The sequence below is a fragment of the Lissotriton helveticus genome, chromosome 5_1 (assembly GCF_964261635.1).
Source record: "Lissotriton helveticus chromosome 5_1, aLisHel1.1, whole genome shotgun sequence".
Taxonomy (NCBI): Eukaryota; Metazoa; Chordata; class Amphibia; order Caudata; family Salamandridae; genus Lissotriton; species Lissotriton helveticus.
The window spans coordinates 2,077,813,591-2,077,838,149 of record NC_136065.1 but is presented as its reverse complement, the minus strand read 5'-3'; positions in this window follow the sequence as shown (position 1 = coordinate 2,077,838,149).

The window sequence follows — 24,559 nt, the reverse complement described above, 5'->3', positions numbered from 1 at the left end:
GATACAGATTTAGGTCCACTTCACCCCCTCCTCTCACTGCCCTCTCCAAGCGATGTAGTGTTTATTAGCCCTGGGGCTCTACTTGGTAAACATGTGTCTTGGGTTCAAATTGCAGCTGATTTGTACACGAATCCCTGACCCCAGCAGAGTGCAGGAACAGGATGTACCCTGGGAGGCAAATCCTGTGACTTTTCCCAGAATTGTTGCAATACTGTTCTGTGCTTTTGCTATAACTTTAAAAGTAAAAAAAACTTGGACATGGGAGGGGGTGGAATTTTTCAATTCTCTGCTAGGGCGGCAAAACACCTAGAAATGGCCCTGGCACAAAGGGTTAATATGCCTACTGCAAAAAACGTGTACCATGCATTTGAAAAAACAGTATTATGCATAGGTCAGTGGGTTGCTGCTATGTCAGAGAGATTCTTATGTTACTGAGCCGTTCATAAGTGACAATCGTATTCTAGCACAGTGACCTATAAACTGTCATCAAACAGATGCTTGCAAACTGCAAGGTACAAGTTAGTGACTTATGTTTTTTCCCAGTCTTTCATTATCCTGATGCTGCTAAAAAGGTTTATTTCGGTGGAAATACATTTTTATTGTTAAAGTCAATGCTAACCACTGTGTTATGTTCTGAATCCTGATTTTGTGCTTCTCCAGACCAAACACTCTTTAAAAATGCCTACCAGTATGGATGGCCTGTGAACCCTACACCTTGTGTAACATTTTTTGTACACTGATTTACAAGTATGATTCACTGTCTCTATATATGTGTGATGTAAAGTGCTCAGACATCCTACAATGGTATGAGAGGCGCTATAAGACAAATGAAATACATGTGACAGAGGGTCTAAGGAGAGATGAGAGGCACTGTTGGAGGGTGATAGTGAGGGAATCATTGAAGAACCCCCAGAAAGATTGTGGAATTCTGGTGCATAGGCAGGTCTTCATTTACTATTCTTTAAAAAGCTAATACAATTCAATATATAATGATAAATGTGTTGTAGACTGCACCATTGTTTCCTACATTTTTTGGGGGGAGAGCCTCCCAAAGCCTCCTTTGTAGTGGTCAGGCTCACTCCTGCACTTGGTGTGCACCGTATAGGGACTGGTCTGGAATCATTTGCTAGGGCTGCTTGAGGTTTCCAGTCTGGCTTGGCAGGAGCCTTGTACTGCAAAATAAAACCAACCATTGAAAAGTTAGTCACGGAGATGCAGCACCAACCTTCCCATTAACTTTTTTCGTTTCCTTGCAAATTCTTTCAATATAAAATACAACAGAAGTGGCGAAGAGTGTTGCTAGCCTCCTTGGCTTACCAACACACTCTGCCACTTCAGAAATGCAGGGCTGCACCATATTTACAAGAAAGTGATGTTCCCATGGTGATAGGGGCTTGTAAATATGCCCCTAAAATCATTAGTAATTCGAGTATTTGGTTTGTGTGCACACGTGTGTTAATAGTTTTTCAAATTACTGTTTTAAACGTTGAAATGTAAATCCTACAAATGGCTTGGTGGTCCCCGGCTTCCAGTGGTGACTCAATGGGGGTCCTCAGGAGTCAAAAGTTTGGGAACCACTGGCCTAGCACATCACAGTGATTGCGGAGTACCTTCCAGGTGGAGACAATGCAGTAGCGGACTGGCAATCCCGCCATATGAAAGATTACAGCGATTGGAGGCTTCATCCGTCTCTGTTTTTCCAGCTCCAGTCGCTGTGGGGTCCGTTCAAAATAGATCTTTTTGTGTAACTTTATGGAGTGATGGGTTGAAAGGTTCCAATCCCTTACTCGCCAAAAATAAATGAGTATGTAGTATTCTGTTTTTCTTGCCCTAGACAAGGGGTGCAACCCCTGACCCCTTAAGGTAAGTACGAAGCAACAGGTTTTTGTCAGGGCAGGATATTTTTCATCTATGATTTTGCAAAGTATTTGAACATTTATTCGCACTCTGTTCGTCAGAGTGGGTGAGAAAGAAAACAGCCAACACGTGTTTCACCCCTTACATGGCCATCCGGCCCGGGTCTTCCTCAGGGCGTTTGAAATAAAATGCAGTCAGTCAATGTCGTAAATTTTAGGCGTTTTTTGTGAGTTCTCTAGTATGGGCGTAATGCCGGGAGTGTCTCTGTAATCCGGATTCTGTAGAGGATTCTGAAGAGGGTGCAGAAACCTCTTTGTTGTTACCACACTAAAATGCTCTACATGACATAAATCAAAGACACATTTCCTTAGACTTTGAGAAGGAACAATCTTACCACATCTCATAACAAACTCGGACTCCACTGCCAGCTCATTCCTGGCTTCCCAAAACACTTTGATCTCTTCAGGACACCTCTTCTTATCTTCCCAACCACTTTGAATGCTTAAAATTGCATCTCATGAGTCAAACGATTCAAAGTAATTTTCTGCTCCATGGCTAGTTTCCTTTGTTCCATTTTAACTGGGCCATCTGTACTTGAAACTCTCTCTCCACCTTTTTTACCACTAGCTCCTCTGGGGACAGGCTGCAAGATGACACACTGCTCCCTGCACGGGGGGGGGTTTGAACCTTGGGAGCAAGTTACACCCCTCCACAAAATGCTGCATTCCAAGACCAGCCTGTAGGTCCTGCTCTGGCCCTTTCTCATCTTCCTCTTCCTCCTGGTCATCTTTGTAACCGGCAACTGGTGTGCCTCTGACCATGCTATCAAGGCCTTTTGGAGATCCACCTTCTTGATGCCCCTTTTTAGGTGGAGCCTAGAGCAGCGCATGCACACCGCTTTCTCGACTTTTAATAATGGGCTTTAAAAAGTTCACCCACGCTTGTGCGTGTGCTTTTGTTTTTCTCCGAGGCCAATGGGCTTTGCTTGTATCTTTTTAAGAAAGACAGCACGCAATTGGCAAACTGCGGGTGCATGTCCCGCCTTTGCTCCGCCCACGGTTACATGCCACATCTGTTTTCAATTATCGTGCCCAGACACGGGCGCGATAATTGAAAACAGGTTGTCGCTGTGGTGCGCACGCGCACACCACTCGTATTTCGAACTCCGCTCTCTTCTTGTCTTTTCCGTGTTTGTTAGTCCACGCTTCACTAGCTCGGTATAGATGCCTACCTATGTCAATTTGCAGAAAGAACTTGTATTTATTGAGTCTGCTACCAAAGTGCAACATCTGGAAAACATCTGTTCATAAAATTCGATCTTTGCTATATCAACCTTGCAAACCAAAGTCAACGTGACAGCACTAAAGCTTATGGCAGGCAGGACCATCTGTGGGTGCATGGACCTAATGAACACTCTTTCTGCGATTACCACATTTGTCCTTCAGGTCTAAACTTGTAAGCGCATTAACCCACTTGGATATCAGGGTAGAATCTGGCCCTACGAACTTCAGATCGCATTGTATATGACCAGGTGTTGAGGCACTTTAACTCGTGACCTGCAACTGACGAGCAAATATCTGCCTGGGGCACATTAACCCATCTATTTCACCTGGATGCGAATTATTCATTCTTATGCATTTTCAGACAGATCTCAGTCCCTGCTGTCTTACCAGTGTTTGCGAATACTGTGCGGCACAGAGATTAATCACTTCGCCGGTGGAAGGTGGTTTGGCACCCTCGACTCTCCTGCACCTTTCTTGTGAGCCAGACCGTACTTCAGCAGGAAGAGAAGTAGTTGTATAGAATACACGCCCGACCCTCCGGGGATTGTGGTCCTGGCTCCATGGAGAGTGGGTGCGCATTCATCTCTGCCAGAAAAGACAGCGTCTCTCTCAGTGCGTCAATGGGAGGGTCGGCTTCCTTCAGCACTTGCCACAGCAGGGCGTCGGGCAAGTAGATAGCTGATCTGCTCCAAACCACCGTGTGTTTACTAGGGCAGCTGTTGGTATATTTATACCTGGAAGGTGCCGAGTTTGACGTAAGGTTGGACATAAGACGTCACTAAGAACTCGCAGTTCTTTTAGGACTCCAGGAGTTCTAGGACAAATCAATACAGAAGCAGGGGGAATTCCCGGGCTGCTGGAGGCTTGGTTTGTTTAAGAACGCGTTGTGCTTTCTAGGAGTCTATGGGAGTAGCCTTGCCGTATTTGGACTGCATTGGCTATGACTAAATATGGATATGATTCATATGCCTTTATAAGGATATGTTTTGATATAACCACATAAGGGCATAAATCGGGAATATTTAAATAGGGTCCTAGAAACGTTTACAACAAGTGGGGCCCAGTTTGGAGTCAGTAACATGTCAAAGATGTCTCTGAAAGGCCGGAAGGGCTGGGTTAAGTTAGTCGCATGAAACCAAGGTTTCACTACCTGGCTTACTTTCACACATATATCTGTACTATCCACGATGCGCCCTACGCCGCCAGTTTGGAGAATGGTGACCCGCGAAGGTACCCCCGCCTCCTCCCTTTCTCTGTACTGCCGGGGCATGTGTTACGCCCCTGTCTGGAGACCCTCCTGTGGTATACTTCTCAGCCATCCCATACAGGCACTTATAAGGTCCCAAAGGCGAGACCTATTGGCTATGCCAATGCTTGTTTAGCAGGCAGTCTGCTTTCCTGGCGAAACTCCATGAGCTGAGCCACAGTGAGCTTTCCAAGTTGACAATCTCGAACTCAATCTTTACAGACACAAACAGACGGGTAGGGTAGGAATGAATTTGAAAACCAAAAAGGCCAAACAGGGAGAATTTGAAACTCAAATTGATCTTAGCTATGTGATGGTAGTGTGCACCAAATCACTGTAATGCACTGCATAAACACAAGTTCTATCCTCACCGCTGATCACCAGTGTTGAAAATTGGGTTACTGGTTGACTGGGATGTGAGCCATGGTTAGGCAGCAACCACAATCGCAGTCAGGGTAAAGCACAAGCATACCTTTAAATTAACTCTCTGGTACCTTGGCATGGAGCAGTCTGGCTTAACTCCGAGGCACAGTGTAAAGTATTTGTGCAACACTTCAAACAGTAAAACAGTGAAAACACCACACAAAAGATCCCACAATAGGTTACAAAAATAACACTTAATTTAATAAATAAAACAAGACCAAAATAAAAAAAATCCAATTAGTAGAACCAGCGATATTGAATGTTAACATTTTGTAGAGAAGGGGGGCGCTAGAGAGCGCGCGGCAAGATGGGCGCACATATGTGAGGCTCTGCTCGACCGAGCAAACATCCGTTATATATCTGCAGATTCCAGCATCATCTGCCGATGCAAACGGCACCAGAGTAAATCGTATGACCTGCGGCGAAGATCTGTGGAATAACTGGGCGGTAGCACCTGGCAGCAACGAGGGACGGCGACACGACTGCTCCACTGCGGGGCCTGGCGCATGGCGGCGAGCCCGGACCCGGAACTCGGAAAAGCTGCCGATGGACTAGGCTTGTGGTCGTAATTGGCACCCTGCAGTATAGCGGCGAGAGTGGTAGCGGCAGGAGAGCGTTCGAGGGGAGAGCCGGTTGGAGTCTGCGACTCCCTACTGAGCCTGAACCGGACAACAGCGTGAGACCGGCGGCTCTGCCCGAGCTGGTTGCGGTGAGTGGGGCCGGAGGCTACGAGAGGCCGGGGCTGCAGAGGTGGCGTGCGGCCTACCTGAGCCCGGCCGCGTGAGCTGTGGCTGGCGGGGGCGGGGTGCAGGCCGGAGCTGAGAGAGGCTGCAGAGTGAGGGGCGAGCCGGGTTCTCTGTGAGCTGGTCGGGCTCGTCTGCTGGGACGTTGCGGGCCGCTGCGGAGAGCAGACCGGCATAAGGGGCATTATCAGCAGGCTGGGCTCTCCTGGAGGCCATATTAGCTGCGCAGTCCTCGACATCGTGAGTGCCAGTGGAATCCTTTGGTCGGCAACCTTACACATAGCAGCTGGTTCCTGGTCAGTATAGTGCACGCGTGTATTTTGGAGTGCTTGGCGCTACGTGGCTGCATAGCTGCTCATTACCTGACTGCAGTGATCTGGTGCCAGCTGCCCGGTTCTTAGGGACGCGCCCTGTGGACCCTTGATTATACTGGTGACTGGCGACATGGGCAGGCCTGAGCGTAATCAGCCTAAGCTGAACTTTGACACACGCAAAACAGCAATGACGTAGTCGCAGGCTACCTCGGATACCGATCCTCCAGGAGCAGCGGGGGAAGCGCCCAATCTAGAGGCCACGCTCATAGCCATGCAGAAAACTCTGCAATCCATAGAGGGCACCATGGAAGCTGTCAATCACCGACTGGACCATATGTCGGCGCAATTTGAACGACAAAATGAAAGGATGGACGAGGTGGAGCAAAGGGTGTCTGCAACTGAAGATGGTCTTACCACTGTCACGGAAAAGGTTTTCAGTATGGAGCGTGTGCTGGCAGTCATTCAGGCTAAGAATGAGGATTTGGAGGGGCGGTCTCGACGCAACAATATACGCGTTACGGGTCTGCCAGAATCCACAAATGTGGGTAAAATGGAGGACTTTATGGAGCGTCTGTTTGTAGACATATTCGGGGCAGACCAACTCTCCAAAATGTTTATTGTGGAACGTGCACACTGCTCCCTTGCTAAAAGACCAGTGCCAGGGGCGCCGCCACGTCCAATAATCGCCCGCATCTTGAACTATAGAGACAGAGATGTACTATTACGCCTAGCACGGGAAAGGGGCACCATTGACTATCAGGGCAACAAATTGGAATTCTTTCCCGATTTTACAATGGCAGTACAGGCGGCACGGAAAGAATTTAACGGAGTAAAACAACTTCTTCGCAAAGAGGATATACCGTACGCCATGTTATATCCAGCCCGGTTGAGAATAGGGGCGCCATCGGATAATAAAATATTCACTTCGCCGAAGGCTGCAATGGAGTATGCCAAAAAACAGAAAAAGCGTAAGCGTGCTTCGGGGATGGCACAGGAAGGAGACGATGAAATGAACGTAGACGATTGACTGTGGTTGTATATCCCTTACACGGAGCTCTGATTGTGTGTGGAGGGTGTACAGTCATAATATCGAGTCTTTTATTTCGACTGGACAGAATATCGAGTAAAAAATATAGAATGGACATAATATCGACTAGACATAATATAGACAACAAAAATATCGACTAGAGAAAATTAATATCGAATAGAATGGACATAATATCGAATCAAAAATATAGAATGGACATAATATCGACTAGACATAATATAGACAACAAAAATATCGAATTTAAGGTAAGTTAATAATAATTTTTATTTTTTGTGTAATATAAGTCTGTAGCGGGTTGTGGGTTTATAGGGGAATAGGGTGGGAAGTAATTTAATTCTAATTAATTAAATATGTTAATTTATTTATTAATATCTATTTAGAATTAATTGTTAATTAATTATTAATTGGTAATTAATTAAAATATAATTGGTAATTAATTATAATTGATTAATTGATAAATATTTTAATTTTAGTAATTTATTTTCTGTAGCGGGTTGTGGGTTTATAGGGGAATAGGGTGGGAAGTAATTTAATTATAATTAATTAAATATGTTAATTTATGTATTGATATTTATTTAGAATTAATTGTTAATTAATTATTAATTGGTAATTAATTAAAATATAATTGGTAATTAATTATAATTGATTAATTGATATATATTTTAATTTTAGTAATTTATTTTCTGTAGCGGGTTGTGGGTTTATAGGGGAATAGGGTGGGAAGTAATTTAATTATAATTAATTAAATATGTTAATTTATTTATTGATATTTATTTAGAATTAATTGTTAATTAATTATTAATTGGTAATTAATTAAAATATAATTGGTAATTAATTATAATTGATTAATTGATAAATATTTTAATTTTAGTAATTTATTTTCTGTAGCGGGTTGTGTGTTTATAGGGGAATAGGGTGGGAAGTAATTTAATTATAATTCATTAAATATGTTAATTTATTTATTGATATTTATTTAGAATTAATTGTTAATTAATTATTAATTGGTAATTAATTAAAATATAATTGGTAATTGAAAATAATTTATTAATTTTTAAATTGTAAATTAATTTATTGTTAATAGGTAATTAATTAGTATGAGTAGGCAATTTTTATAATTAAATAATTTTATTTTGTATTTATAAATAAATATTTAATATTTGTATACACTTTTTTAATATTTTAATTATTTGTAATTGGTATTAATATTTATGTTATTTATATATATTTGTGAAGTATTTACTTTCCCTACTATTGCACTCTCTGAAGTTGGAATAGTAATTTTAACCCCTACGCTATCCAACACTTTCCCTACTGTTGCACCCACTGGAGTGGGTATGCAACGTTTACAACGCTACTTTTCCTATGCACTACCATTACAACAAAACTTTTACATTGCAAAAACTTTTACAACGCATACATTTACAAAGCATGTTTTTAAAACGCAGATACCGTTACAACGCATACTATTACAATGTAAGTATTAGTAAGTATATAATTATTTTTAAAAGGTTATATGTTTGGGATTTTGGGTAAAGGGGTATTTTTAGGGTTCAGGGTCAGTTTTCAGTTTTTGGGTAAAGGGGTATTTTTAGGGTTCAGGGTCAGTTTTCAGTTTTTGGGTAAAGGGGTATTTTTAGGGTTCAGGGTCAGTTTTCAGTTTTTGGGGTAAAGGGGTATTTTTAGGGTTCAGGGTCAGTTTTCTGTTTTTGGGGTAAAGGGGTATTTTTAGGGATCAGGGTCAGTTTTCAGTTTTTAGGTAAAGGGGTATTTTTAGGGTTCAGGGTCAGTTTTCAGTTTTTGGGTAAAGGGGTATTTTTAGGGTTCAGGGTCAGTTTTCAGTTTTTGGGTAAAGGGGTATTTTTAGGGTTCAGGGTCAGTTTTCAGTTTTTGGGTAAAGGGGTATTTTTAGGGTTCAGGGTCAGTTTTCAGTTTTTGGGGTAAAGGGGTATTTTAAGGGTTCAGGGTCAGTTTTCAGTTTTTGGGTAAAGGGGTATTTTTAGGGTTCAGGGTCAGTTTTCAGTTTTTGGGGTAAAGGGGTATTTTTAGGGTTCAGGGTCAGTTTTCAGTTTTTGGGGTAAAGGGGTATTTTTAGGGTTCAGGGTCAGTTTTCAGTTTTTGGGGTAAAGGGGTATTTTTAGGGTTCAGGGTCAGTTTTCAGTTTTTGGGTAAAGGGGTATTTTTAGCGTTCAGGGTCAGTTTTCAGTTTTTGGGGTAAAGGGGTATTTTTAGGGTTCAGGGTCAGTTTTCGGGTAAAGGGGTATTTTTAGTGTTCAGGGTCAGTTTTCAGTTTATGGGTAAAGGGGTATTTTTAGGGTTCAGGGTCAGTTTTGGGTTTTCGGGGTACAGGGGTACTTTGTAAAAATAAAGTAAAATTACATTTAAATTAAATTTATTTAATAAAATTAAATTATATTAAATTATATTATAATATTTTTTATTAATTTATATTCAAAAAATTATTATATACTTACCAATACTTACGTTGTAATGGTATGCGTTGTAAAGGTATATGCGTTGTAAAATCTTGCGTTGTAAATGTATGCGTTGTAAAAGTTTTTGCGTTGTAAAAGTTTTGTTGTAATGGTAGGCGTTGTAAAAGTATGCGTTGTAACGTCATACATCCCTGGAGTGGGAATAGTAATTTTAACCTCTACGCTATCCAGCGCTTTCCCTACTGTTGCACCCACTGGAGTGGGAGTAGTAAATTTGACCTCTACGCTATCCAACACTTTTGCTAATGTTGAACTCACTATAGTTGTAACAATACATTTTAAACATTTTCTAAAATGTTATATATGTTTATTTAATAATATGTTTATATATATATATATATATATATATATATATATATATATATATATATATATATATATATATATATATATATATATGTGTGTGTAATTTTTGGTGATATAATTTTTTAAATTATATAAATTATTTATTAAAATTACATTTTTTTATTAATTATTTCTAAGTTTATATTAAATATATTTATTACTATATTAGTTTTAACTTAATTTTAAGACATTTAAAAAAATCGATATTTTGACAGTCTATATTTTTGTAAGTCGATATTTTGGAGTCGATATTTTGGTACTTACCTGTTTGAAGATAGGGAGTCGATATTTTGTCAATCGATATTTTTGACTCGATATTTGTGTATCTCGATATTTGTGTCGTCGATATTATGTCAGTGATCCGTGTGGAGGTCACGGGCCCTCCTTGATGGTGATGCTGATTTCCACGTCGAAGCTCCTTGTTCCACTTCTGGTATCTTGATCTTCTGAAATAGTGAGATCTGGATTCTGTTGCTGCCCGATGGATGTGTCTTAGCTATTGGGAGGGCGATATTTCCATGGGGGCTGACTTCTGGCTCCGCCGGACAATGCTGTATTTTTGATATTTGTGGGACTGTGGATATGTGATGTACTGGTCCTTACTCTCTCATCTCCAATATGTATGTAGAGACGGCGTGATTCAGCTAGGGTGCAGACAAGGGCCGGGGAGCTGCAAGCTGATATCTAATGGTGGACTTATGCTTATTATATGGTGCCCTGTCTGTGCGGAAAGTTTCTTGCGCCATTCTTGAATGCAATGTTATTTGTTTGCGTAATGGTTTGCTTTGCAATTCTCTCAACTGTTGTGACATGTATGTATAGTTAAGATGGGGGGGTTGCTTCCTACACTGAAGAAGAGACTCTGCTAGTGTGATGATGCGTTGTGGGGTGGGTCTACCGTCTAGCTCTTTAAGCAGAGTTGTGCTATTGACAACATGTACATATTCGGATCTGTGTTAGTGCCCTTGTGCCACTGAATGTGTTTTTTAGGTCTCGTCCTTTACCATTCCGAAGGAATGGGAAATGGCCGAGAATTCAAGTGCTCGAACTGATTGTCAAACCACCGCTTTTTTTTCGTGGCGTTTTCTTCGAGTGCACGTACAGGCACGCGCTTTTGGCCCATACACTTTCATGGCCATCTGTTCCTCAATGTCCCTCCCACCCTTCGTCAGGCTAATGGCCCTCCCCCAGCACAGAGCGCGCATCGCGGCCGCACAGCACATCAAAGGGCTTCTCCCAGCGTGTGCTGTGCGGCTTCTCCTCCCCTAATTATGTGGCCGGCCGTACTTGTGTTTCCCGGCCGCTTCCCGGCCACTCTTGTATTTAATTAGCAGCAGCAGCATTTCTCCTGCGCCAGGCCACATCAAAGGCTCTGTGCCACTTTCACCCACACAGCAACACTTACAGACACGCAACGCCACTCACACCCACGCAAGCCCACTATCATCCACGCAACGCCACTCACACACGCAACGCCACTCACACACGCAACGCCACTTACACACGCAACGCCACTCACACACGCAACGCCACTCACACATGCAACGCCACTCACACATGCAACGCCACTCACACACGCAACACCACTCACACACGCAACGCCACTCACACACGCAATGCCACTCACACACGCAACGCCACTCACACATGCAACGCCACTCACACACGCAATGCCACTCACACACGCAACGCCACTCTCACACACGCAACGGCACTCACACACGCAACGCCACTCAGCCACGCAACGCCACTCAGCCACGCAACGCCACTCAGCCACGCAACGCCACTCACACACGCAACGCCACTCACACACGCAATGCCACTCACACACGCAACGGCACACACACACGCAACGCCACTCACACACGCAACGCCACTCACACACGCAACGCCACTCAGCCACGCAACGCCACTCACACACGCAACGCCACTCAGCCACGCAACGCCACTCACACACGCAACGCCACTCAGCCACGCAACGCCACTCACACACGCAACGCCACTCACACACGCAACGCCACTCAGCCACGCAACGCCACTCACACATGCAACGCCACTCACACACGCAACGCCACTCACACACGCAACGCCACTCAGCCACGCAACGCCACTCACACAACGCCACTCACACACGCAACGCCACTCACACGCAACGCCACTCACACACGCAACGCCACTCACACATTGTGGGTGCAGATTGTGGGTGCAGATTGTGGGTGCAGATTGTGGGTGCAGATTGTGGGTGCAGATTCAGAGTGCAGATTGTGGGTGCAGATTGTGGGTGCAGATTGTGGGTGCAGATTCAGAGTGCAGATTCAGAGTGCAGATTCAGAGTGCAGATTCAGAGTGCAGATTGTGGGTGCAGATTGTGGGTGCAGATTGTGAGTGCAGATTGTGAGTGCAGATTCAGAGTGCAGATTCAGAGTGCAGATTGTGGGTGCAGATTGTGGGTGCAGATTGTGGGTGCAGATTCAGGGTGCAGATTCAGGGTGCAGATTCAGGGTGCAGATTGTGGGTGCAGATTGTGGGTGCAGATTGTGGGTGCAGATTGTGAGTGCAGATTGTGGGTGCAGATTCAGAGTGCAGATTCAGGGTGCAGATTCAGGGTGCAGATTCAGGGTGCAGATTGTGGGTGCAGATTGTGGGTGCAGATTGTGGGTGCAGATTGTGGGTGCAGATTGTGGGTGCAGATTCAGAGTGCAGATTGTGGGTGCAGATTGTGGGTGCAGATTCAGAGTGCAGATTGTGGGTGCAGATTGTGGGTGCAGATTGTGGGTGCAGATTCAGAGTGCAGATTCAGAGTGCAGATTCAGAGTGCAGATTGTGGGTGCAGATTCAGAGTGCAGATTCAGAGTGCAGATTGTGGGTGCAGATTGTGGGTGCAGATTGTGGGTGCAGATTCAGAGTGCAGATTCAGAGTGCAGATTCAGAGTGCAGATTGTGGGTGCAGATTCAGAGTGCAGATTCAGAGTGCAGATTCAGAGAAAACTCAGCAGCACCACCACCATTGCAATGCAATAGGTCTCGTTTTAACGCAAATTTAAGCTATAGGCCTTGTAAATGACAAAGCCTTTTATTTATGTTCCAAAAACCAGAACGCAAAAATAAAGGGCATTATCATTTACAATGCTAATAGTTCAGACTCGCGTTATTGCGAGACCTATTGCATTTCCAATGCTTGTTTCTTTTTCTGTCAAATATACTGGTGGGTGCTTTTGCCAGTGGATGGCAGCGGAACTACATACTCTTAGCTTGGTCACCTCCCGTGTCGTTGTATGCGGGAGTTAAGCGCCTCTACGCCCCCAGATATGGGAGTAGCCCAAAGCACAATCACAGGGGGTAAGGGGGAGGGGGATTGGGGAGTTCGGGAGAGCTTTGGCTGGTTGGGGTGGCTGAAGTGGGAGGGGGGGTTGAAGGGTGACTATGGGGCTGTTCTGAGTTGTGAATCAGGGAAGGGAGTGGATAAGGAGGGGCAAGGGTCTAGGGGTGTTCTTTGGCAGGTTGGGGGTGCTGAAGTGGGTGGGAGGAAGGGGAGGTTGGACTGCGGGCTCAGGGTGTGTTGGATGGTATACATGGGGTTGCACAGGGGGTTAACTGGATACTCTCAGGGAATGATCAACGTATGGAGCGGGAAGATGAGGAACTGGACTGTTGGCAGTTGGAGGGGAGAGGATTTGCTGATTATTTGGCGGGACACACGTACTTATGATCAGTATGGATAAGGGAGGCAAAATTTCTTGGTTATCCTGGAATGTGCGCGGACTTAATAGGCCACAAAAGACCAGGCAGGTGATAGCTTATCTGAATGGACATAATGTGCAGGTGGTCTTCCTCCAGGAGACACATCTTAGGGGGCAGGCGGCAGAGACGGTAGCACGTCAGTGGGCGGGCACGAAATTGGCAACTTCATATTCCTCTTATGCCAGGGGTGTTATGATACTAATTAAAAAAAAATGTTCCTTTTGTGAGCCTGCACGTAGAGATAGATAAAGACGGTCGCGATATTATTCTACATTGTAAATTGTGTGGTACACTTATAACTATGATCAATGTGTATGGACCAAATATTGATGACCCTGAATTCTTTGTCACTTTATGGAACAAGGTGTATGCCCTACCTCTCTCTGCGATTGTCTGTGGGGGTGATTTGAATGTGACGTTAGACCGGGACTTAGACAGGAAGGCAGATGGGCATGTACTGACGAAAAGAGCGTGTGGTGCGGTGAGGGATGGTATGCTTGAATTGGGCCTAGTGGATATGTGGTGGCTGAGGCATCCGGGTGCGAAAGAGGGAACGTGTTATACATCTGCGCATGATACCTGGTCACGTCTGGATTATTGGCTGGTGACAAAGGATGTTAGTGGATGGGTGCGGAGGACGGAGCATTTGCCACGTACGCTGTCTGATCATGCTCCTGTATTGATGGAGGTCTGGATGCCGTCACACACTCCTGCGCCATATTCATGGAGACTTCCGCCCGGGGCACTGACTGACCAGGTGATGCAAGAGGGTCTCCGGGAGATGATTGAGGATTTTTTTGATAGAAATGTGGGCTCGGTGGAGGATGCATGTGTTGTGTGGGAGGCTTTTAAGGTGACGGTACGTGGGGCGTGTATTGGGTTGCAGGCTGGGGTGTTTAAGTCACTTAGGGACTCCATGAATAGACTTGAGCGTGAACTGTTGGGACTGGAACGACAGTATGAGGCACAGCCGAGCTGCGCCCTGTTGGCATCCATACGTTCTAAAGTTACGGAATATAATGATCTCTCGGAGCAGGAGGTAAAATATTTATCCAAGCGAGCTACGGCGCGGCACTATGGGGAAGGTGGTCGACCAGGGCGTGCATTGGCGGGTAGAATTAAGGAGCCGTGGGTCAAGTATTGTGGAGTGCAAGAAATTAAAGATGGTGACAGGACGGTGACCGATGTGGACGGCATACTCGACTGTTTTGTGCAGTATTACGCGAATGTGTATGACCATAAGGAAAGATGAACTAGCGCAATACTTAGAGGACATAGCACTAGTCTGGCTATCGAAGGGGCAGCAAGACTTTTTGATGCATCATATAACGGAAGGGGAGCTACAGGATGCGACTGCGGCATTGCCGAACGGTAAGGCGGCAGGTACTGACGGGCTTCCGCCAGAAATTTATAAAGAATATGTAGATCTGATATTGCCTCACTTAGCGGCAGTGCTTGAGGAGGCTCTGGAACAAAGTCAACTTCCGGTGACAATGAGGGAAGCCCTTCTAGTAGCACTTCCGAAGCCTGGTAAACAGCAGGACAGGTGTGAGTCTTATCGCCCATTGTCCCTGATGAATACGGACGTGAAGATACTTGCCAAGGTATTGGCTACGCGCCTGTGATTGATCTTGCCCGTAATGGTACTGTCGGATCAATCTTAAGTCCCAGCTGATCACATTGGCTTGGGGGGGCAAGAAACCGCGTGTGCAGTGGGATACTCTGACCAAACCCTATGAAATGGGCAGCTTCGCTGTACCGGATATGAGATTGTACTATCTGTGTGCCCAAGCACATTTTGCCTCGTATTGGATGTCGGCGCCGCCATACACTCCTCATGTAGCGATAGAAGCTGGGGCTACATGTCCGTTGCCGTTAAAGGCTATGGTAGTGAATCCGCACTCAGTGCATGAGAAAGGTGAGGTTGACACGGTGCAGTGCACTGCGAAAGCATGGAGAGAATTGGGACTGCGTTCAGATAGATTGCCACTGTATGCCCCTGCCATGCCTTTATTGCAGCATGCGAGCATCTCGGTATCGAGTGAGGTAGGTGCACTCCAGCTATTACAGGGTGCCGGGATACAGACTATGGGGGATGTTTTTCCTGCAGGACAAATTCTTGCGTTGCAGACTTTACTGGATAGTACTAATAATGGCACTATGGCTACATTCACCTATGTCAGACTCCGTGCAGCGGTGCGTGATCTCTATCCGTCGTTTCCATTGGAACCGCCTACGCTGAATGCATTGCAATTGATGTACACTGCAGATACCCGTGTGAAGATGATATCTAAGCTCTATCAAGCATCGCAAGAGGATGAGGGAGGTATAAATATGTGTGCGAAAGCTAGATGGGATGTATGTTTACAGGAACCACTGACGGATGAGGAATGGTCTGAATGCTGTGCTATGACAGGTAACTTTGCTGCCAACGGTAATTTCAGACTTATACACTTAAAATTTTTACAGCAATGGTATTACACGCCGGAGCAACTTTTTAAGTGTGGCTTACGGAATTGGGCTGACTGTTTACGGTGCGGGTTGAATGGAGCTAATTTTATGCACCTGGCCTGGGGGTGCCCCCGAGTGTTTGCATTTTGGACAGGTGTGAAGATGGCATTGACTGAAATGACGAAGGTGTCCATTGAGTTGGACCCGCGCCTATGTTTGCTTGGTATAGTGACTGGTGTGCCGTTAGGATTGAGACGTCTGGTGGCCTTGGCGCTCCAAATGGCTAAGAGGAGGGTGGCTGTCTGCTGGGGAGGTAGGCGTGCGCCTGATGTTAAACTCTGGCTGCAAGAACTGGCATACTGCCGTGACCAGCTGACATGTTATTATGAGGAACTGCCGCAGGCCTCGTGCCCCAGAGATATTTGGGGCCCCTACACTGAATATATGTTGTCCAAACTTAGTGGAGGAGATTGATTTTGCTACTCATCTTAGGCGTATTATGATGCTCCATACTTGCTGTGGCTGCTCTGTAGGCTGCTCCCTCCTGTATTATGGGTAGTCCTCCGGTTGACTCCTGGTGGGGATAGATGGTACATGGTGTAACTGGTCTCCCGCTGCGCGGCATTCGCTATACTTTTATTGCTAACTTCCACGCTTCTACGCTGGATCTGTCCCTGTCGCACCCGGAACTGTCCTTGAGGTTGAGGTGTTCCCAACTGCCTAGATTGCTCAGTTTTCTCCACACGTGCCTGCTTTTCACCCATGGTCCGGGGTTGTTGGGGGTGGTGGGGAGTTGCTTCTTGGCATGGTTTTTGCCCTAAGAAACATGAAAAACTAAAGACTGTAAGGTTGTTCTACATTGGTGTTGAAGGCTCTGCTGACACATTAATTTGTTGCTATGCCGCCGGTCCTATGGATGTCGGCTGATGGGCTGTGTACTGAAAATTGTTTAATATACATTGTTGATACTTGCGGCCGGCCTGATGGGTTGTAGGCCAGAAGCTGTGTACTTGCAGACTGCCTCAATAAAGGTCTTTACTACTTTTTAAAAAAAATTAAAAAAATTAAAAAAAAACATTTTGTAGAGAAAGTAGCAGCAAAAGGCATGAAGTGCCAACTGTGGATATCTGGTCAAACCGGACTGGGCCAAAGTCACAAATTCAGGACGACCGCAATGGAGGGCAGGCCGGCAACAGGGCTAAGGCCCGCTGACCAGAATGCATTAAATCCTTGCTCGCAAAGCATTGCATCAGCGTCAAAGGGACATTGTGCAGCCGAATTGACAATTCCGAGAAGCAGCAATACTGCAGTGTGAGGGCCTGTGATGCAAAGTCAGTCGGCGAGGATGCGGCGCACAGTCAGGGCGATGCACCGCTTCACATAGAGCAGCGTGGCTGTGATATGGAGTCCGGTGTTGTCGCCGAGGCAGGTGCCGACAAGACATATGAGGACCTATGCTGACAATGTGTCATGCAGTGGTGGTTCAGAAGTTGATGCAGACTGCGCAAGTAGTGTGGGTCTTGGCGACAGGTCCAATCCAAGCAGCAGCAGAGATGCATCAGTTTTGCTCAGTGTTGTGCTCCGCAGCAGAGGAGATGCTTTGGTTCTGCTGGCAAAGCATCTTATGCCCACTTCCAAGGGTCTAGGATTGGGGTGGCACCACTTGGCAGGGTAGACACACAGATAACAGAGTCCAGGTGCAGATGCAAGGTTGTTGAAAGCCTGTTGTATCCCTGAGGCTTCAGATCAGGAGGCCAGCCAACTGGGTTCAAGAGATGCAGGTCCAGTCTTTCTCTCCCAGGAAAGAGGGCAGCAGGCCAACACAGCAGGGTAGCAGTTCCTTCAGAGCAGCAGTCCAGCAGAGTGGCAGACCTTTCAGCAGCACCGCCCTTGTTATGTTATGGAATTTTTAAAGCGTACGATTACCCATGGGTGTCTTGGCGCTATCTGAGTAGCCCGTACGCTAGAAAAAAAATGCTATAGTCGTTAAAATACGCCAAGTTTTCATCTCCTTCCAGAATGCCAACAAGGAAGAAATGGCTCTAATGTGCGATGGCAGGCTATTCCATAACTTGGCTGTGCCACAGATGATGCTCCTGCCACCCCAGTTTGATTTTTTGATTTTGGGAACAACTAGGGTATTAGAGTTGGTGAAACGGAGATCTCTGTTGGGGATGTACCATTTCAAAGCCATCCTGAGATATTCTGGGCCTGTGTTGTGCAGTCCTTAATGCGCCAGGCATAAGGCTTTAAATTTTGCACGGCTGCAGATAGTAAGCCAGTGTGGTTTACAAAGTCCCTGAGAAATGGAATGAAACTTAGGAAGCTTTAGTGTCATTCTGGCAGCGGCATGTTGAACCAACTGCAGCAGACTTAAGTGCCTATCTTGCATGTTTACATAGAGACTATTGCAATAGTCTCTCCTGGCAGAGTATTCATAGATCCAGATGTGTAAAGATAAGTTGGTGTCTGGTCCTTCTTCTATACACAGCTGTGCTTTTTATGTGGGGGAATGCTTCTAGAGCACGGGTACTCATTGTACGTCCTGCAGGCCGCCAGCGGCCCGGTAAGCCTAACTTGGTGGCCCATGGACCTTGCAGACATCCTACCTGTGTTTTCTTTTTTTTAAAAGATTGTCAGCAAACACCGCTGGTTACAGCAGCGCGGACTCCACAAGACTCTGCTCTATGGGGGCCGGGCGATTCCAGGGATAGTCCGAGTGGAGATGTAGGGGTGCTAAGAAGAGGTGAAATATAATAAAGCCTCATTAACAAGTAAATGGTCTTTTAAATACCTGTGAAGTACTCAGGTGCGGATGTGTGTTCCCGGGAACTTGTCTCAATCTGGGCTGCCAGAGGACAGCAGGGTGTGAGAGCCGGGTGAGGTGACGGAGGGCAGCAGGGAGTGAGAGCCGGGTGAGGTGTGCATTAAGAGCCTGTGATGTGATGTTTCCCGCCGCCTGTAGTCAGAGGGCTGAGCCAAGGCCAGAGAGCTCAGGCCTGGTCTCTGCTCTCGTAGCACAGCACACAAATGCTCGCCACCAGGTTGGCGCTATATATTGATGCATGCATACCTACACATCAAAACACAACAGAGAATGATAGGGTCAAAGGGATATTTTACCCTGCCACAGTTCCAATCCCCTCTCTATACAATATCAACAGGAGCCCAGTCTAAATATCGATTCCGAAATTTCGACCTACAGTAATATCGAGTTGGAAATATTGAAGGTGAAGAATATCGAGTTCAAGAATATCGTTGGACTGAATATCGACCCTAAGGTAAGTAATATCGCATTTTTTTATATAGATGTAAGTAATATCGAAGTTAGAAATATCGATATCAAATATATCGATGTTACTAATTTCGATGTTACTAATATCGATATTTGTTATTGTTATGTATTTTATTATGTATTTTATATGTATGTGTTATATGTTTTTTGTTAAGTATTTTATTTGTTTTAAATTATATGTGTACTATTTTTTATATATCATATATTAATAATGTTATTTTTAAGTTAATTTTATGTTTTAGTACTGGAGCGGGTTTAAAGAAATTTAATTATAGTAAATTAATTATTCATTTTTAGTAATTGTAAATTAATTTTAATTAATTTTTGCGTTTAAGTTCTGTAGCGGGTTGTGGGTTTATAGGGGAATTGGGTGGAAAGTAATGATATTTTTTTTAATTGGTATTGATAATTATTATTTTTTATTAATTAGTAATGGGTAATTAATTATTTTATTTGGTAATTAATTATTTTAATTGGTAATTTATTTTTTAAATTGGTAAACAATGCTTATTGGTAATTACATTTTTTAATTGGCAATACATTTTCTTTATTGGTAATTCAGATTATTAATTGTTAATTACTTTTTATTATTTGGAAATTATTTTTTAGTAATTGGTAATTATTGTTTCATTAAACATATTTTTTGATTTAAAAATAAATGTATTGTTTACTATATCTTAATTGCTAATTCATTTTTAATTATTAATATGTTTTTGTTTTGAAAAATATTTTAATGTTCAATATTTATTATGTGGTAACTAATATTTATTAATTAATATTTATTGGTATTTACTGTTAATTTATTGTTAATTAATTATTCAATTGTAAATATGTTTTTAGATTTGAAAAATATTTTAGTGTTCAATATTTATTATTTGGTAACTAATATTTATTAATTAATATTTATTGGTATTTATTGTTAATTTATTGTTAATTAATTATTCAATTGTAATTATGTTTTAAATAATTATTAATGGGTATTTGCAAATGATGTAGAGTTATTTAAAAATTAAATTATTAATTGTTTTATTCACAACAATTATTTATAGGTATGTTATATTTAACTTCTACGCTATCCAACACTTTCCCTACTGTTGCACTCTCTGGAGTTAGAATAGTAATTTTTACCCCTACGCTATCCAACGCTTTCCCTACTGTTGCACTCTCATGAGTTGGAATAGTAATTTTTACCCCTACGCTATCCAACGCTTTCCCCACTGTTGCACTCTCTGGAGTGGGAATAGTAATTTTTCTGCGCCTGCGCTGAGCGTTCCATTGAGCGGGCGGGGCCATCACGGAACCGCTCCGTCATGAGCACAGCGCAACCGCGGCTGGTGACGGAGCGGTTCCGTCACCAACATGCACCCGCCGCATGGCCGCCCCGCCCTCTTAGCACTGCGGCGGAATAGCCGCCGCAGTGAAGGGGGTAAACATTATTAGATATTTTTAATTATGTTTATTTTATTTATTAATGTTATTTACTTTATTTTATATTTATATTTTAACAGAAAAAAATGAATATTTTTAACATCGATATTTTTAACATCTATATTTTATATCGATATTTTTGTACTTACTAGGTTGTAGATGGGATGTCGATATTCTTGCCTTCGATATAACACTTTCCCTACTGTTGCACTCTCTGGAGTTAGAATAGTAATTTTCACCCCTACGCTATCCAACGCTTTCCCTACTTTTGCACTCTCTGGAGTTGGAATAGTAATTTTCACCCCTACGCTATCCAACGCTTTCCCTACTGTTGCACTCTCTAGAGTGGGAATAGTAATTTTTACCCCTACGCTATCCAACGCTTTCCCTACTGTTGCAGTCTCTGGAGTTAGAATAGTAACTTTTACCCCTACGCTATCCAACGCTTTCCCTACTGTTGCACTCTCTGGAGTTGGAATAGTAATTTTAACTCCTACGCTATCCAACACTTTCCCTACTGTTGCACTCTCTGGAGTGGGAATAGTAATTTTTACCCCTACGCTATCCAACGCTTTCCCTACTGTTGCACTCACTGGAGTTGGAATAGTAATTTTTACACCACGCTATCGAACGCTTTCCCTACTGTTGCACTTTTTGGAGTTGGAATAGTAATTTTTACCCCTACGCTATCCAACGCTTTCCCTACTGTTGCACTCTCTGGAGTGGGAATAGTAATTTTTACCCCTACGCTATCCAACGCTTTCCCTACTGTTGCACTCACTGGAGTTGGAATAGTAATTTTAACCCCACGATATCGAACGCTTTCCCTACTGTTGCACTTTTTGGAGTTGGAATAGTAATTTTTACCCCTACGCTATCCAACGCTTTCCCTACTGTTGCACTCTCTGGAGTTAGAATAGTAACTTTTACCCCTACGCTATCCAACGCTTTCCCTACTGTTGCACTCTCTGGAGTTGGAATAGTAATTTTAACTCCTACGCTATCCAACGCTTTCCCTACTGTTGCACTCTCTGGAGTGGGAATAGTAATTTTTACCCCTACGCTATCCAACGCTTTCCCTACTGTTGCACTCACTGGAGTTGGAATAGTAATTTTTACCCCACGCTATCGAACGCTTTCCCTACTGTTGCACTTTTTGGAGTTGGAATAGTAATTTTTACCCCTACGCTATCCAACGCTTTCCCTACTGTTGCACTCTCTGGAGTTGGAATAGTAATTTGTACCCCTACGCTATCCAACGCTTTCCCTACTGTTGCACTCTCCGGAGTGGGAATAGTAACTTTTACTCCTACGCTATCCAATGCTTTCCCTACTGTTGCACTCTCTGGAGTGAGAATAGTAATTTTTACCCCTACGCTATCCAACGCTTTCCCTACTATTGCACTCTCTGGAGTTGGAATAGTAATTTTTACCCCTACGCTATCCAACGCTTTCCCTACTGTTGCACTTTTTGGAGTTGGAATAGTCATTTTTACCCCTACGCTATCCAATGCTTTCCCTACTGTTGCACTCTCTGGAGTTGGAATAGTAATTTTTACCCCTACGCTATCCAACGCTTTCCCTACTGTTGCACTCTCTGGAGTGGGAATAGTAATTCTTACCCCTACGCTATCCAACGCTTTCCCTACTGTTGCACTCACTGGAGTTGGAATAGTAATTTTTACCCCACGCTATCGAACACTTTCCCTACTGTTGCACTTTTTGGAGTTGGAATAGTAATTTTTACCCCTACGCTATCCAACGCTTTCCCTACTGTTGCACTCTCTGGAGTTAGAATAGTAACTTTTACCCCTACGCTATCCAACGCTTTCCCTACTGTTGCACTCTCTGGAGTTGGAATAGTAATTTTAACTCCTACGCTATCCAACGCTTTCCCTACTGTTGCACTCTCTGGAGTGGGAATAGTAATTTTTACCCCTACGCTATCCAATGCTTTCCCTACTGTTGCACTCACTGGAGTTGGAATAGTAATTTTTACCCCACGCTATCGAACGCTTTCCCTACTGTTGCACTTTTTGGAGTTGGAATAGTCATTTTTACCCCTACGCTATCCAACGCTTTCCCTACTGTTGCACTCTCTAGAGTTGGAATAGTAATTTGTACCCCTACGCTATCCAACGCTTTCCCTACTGTTGCACTCTCCGGAGTGGGAATAGTAACTTTTACTCCTACGCTATCCAATGCTTTCCCTACTGTTGCACTCTCTGGAGTGGGAATAGTAATGTTAACCCCTACGCTATCCAACGCTTTCCCTACTATTGCACTCTCTGGAGTTGGAATAGTAATTTTTACCCCTACGCTATCCAACGCTTTCCCTACTGTTGCACTTTTTGGAGTTGGAATAGTCATTTTTACCCCTACGCTATCCAACGCTTTCCCTACTGTTGCACTCTCTGGAGCTGGAATAAGAATTTTTACCTCTACGCTATCAAATGGTTTCTCTACTGTTGCGCTCTCTGGAGTGGGAATGGTAATTTTAAGTTCTATGCTATACAACGTTTTTATTACTGTATTTTTTTAGTTATGGGTTTTGAATAGTACTTTTATTTATTTAGCTATTTAATATTTTTAGTATAATTTTAGATAATATAGTATATAAATCATTTTAAAAATATTAAAAGTATATTTAATTTTGTTAATTGATTAATAATAATTATTTACTTTTTATTTATGTTTTATGTTTGTAAATGTATTAGTAATTTATAATATTTGTTATTAATGTATAAATTATTAAAATAATTATTAAAACTTATTGTTAAGTAAATATATATTATAGTAATGTTTACCATTACGCTATCCAACGTTTTCCCTACTTTTGCACTCTCTGGAGTTGGAATAGTAATTTTTACCCCTACGCTATCCAACGCTTTCCCTACTGTTGCACTCTCTAGAGTGGGAATAGTGATTTTTACCCCTACGCTATCCAACGCTTTCCCTACTGTTGCACTCTCTGGAGTTAGAATAGTAATTTTTACCCCTACGCTACCCAACGCTTTCCCTACTGTTGCACTCTCTGGAGGTGGAACAGTAATTTTTACTCCTACGCTATCCAACTCTTTCCTTACTGTTGCACTCTCTGGAGTGGGAATAGTAATTTTTACCCCTACGCTATCCAAGGCTTTCCCTACTGTTGCACTCTCTGGAGTTGGAATAGTAATTTTTACCCCTACGCTATCGAACGCTTTCCCTACTGTTGCACTTTTTGGAGTTGGAATAGTAATTTTTACCCCTACGCTATCCCCCGCATTCCCTACTGTTGCACTCTCTGGAGTTGGAATAGTAATTTTTACCCCTACGCTATCCAACGCTTTCCCTACTGTTGCACTCTCCGGAGTGGGAATAGTAACTTTTACTCCTACGCTATCCAATGCTTTCCCCACTGTTGCACTCTCTGGAGTGGGAATAGTAATTTTTACCCCTACGCTATCCAACGCTTTCCCTACTATTGCACTCTCTGGAGTTGGAATAGTAATTTTTACCCCTACGCTATCCAACGCTTTCCCTACTGTTGCACTTTTTGGAGTTGGAATAGTCATTTTTACCCCTACGCTATCCAATGCTTTTCCTACTGTTGCACTCTCTGGAGTTGGAATAGTAATTTTTATCCCTAAGCTATCCAACGCTTTCCCTACTGTTGCACTCTCTGGAGCTGGAATAAGAATTTTTACCTCTACGCTATCCAATGGTTTCTCTACTGTTGCGCTCTCTGGAGTGGGAATGGTAATTTTAGGTTCTATGCTATACAACGTTTTTATTACTGTATTTTTTTAGTTATGGGTTTTGAATAGTACTTTTATTTATTTAGCTAATTAATATTTTTAGTATAATTTTAGATAATGTAGTATATAATTCATTTTAAAAAGTATATTTAA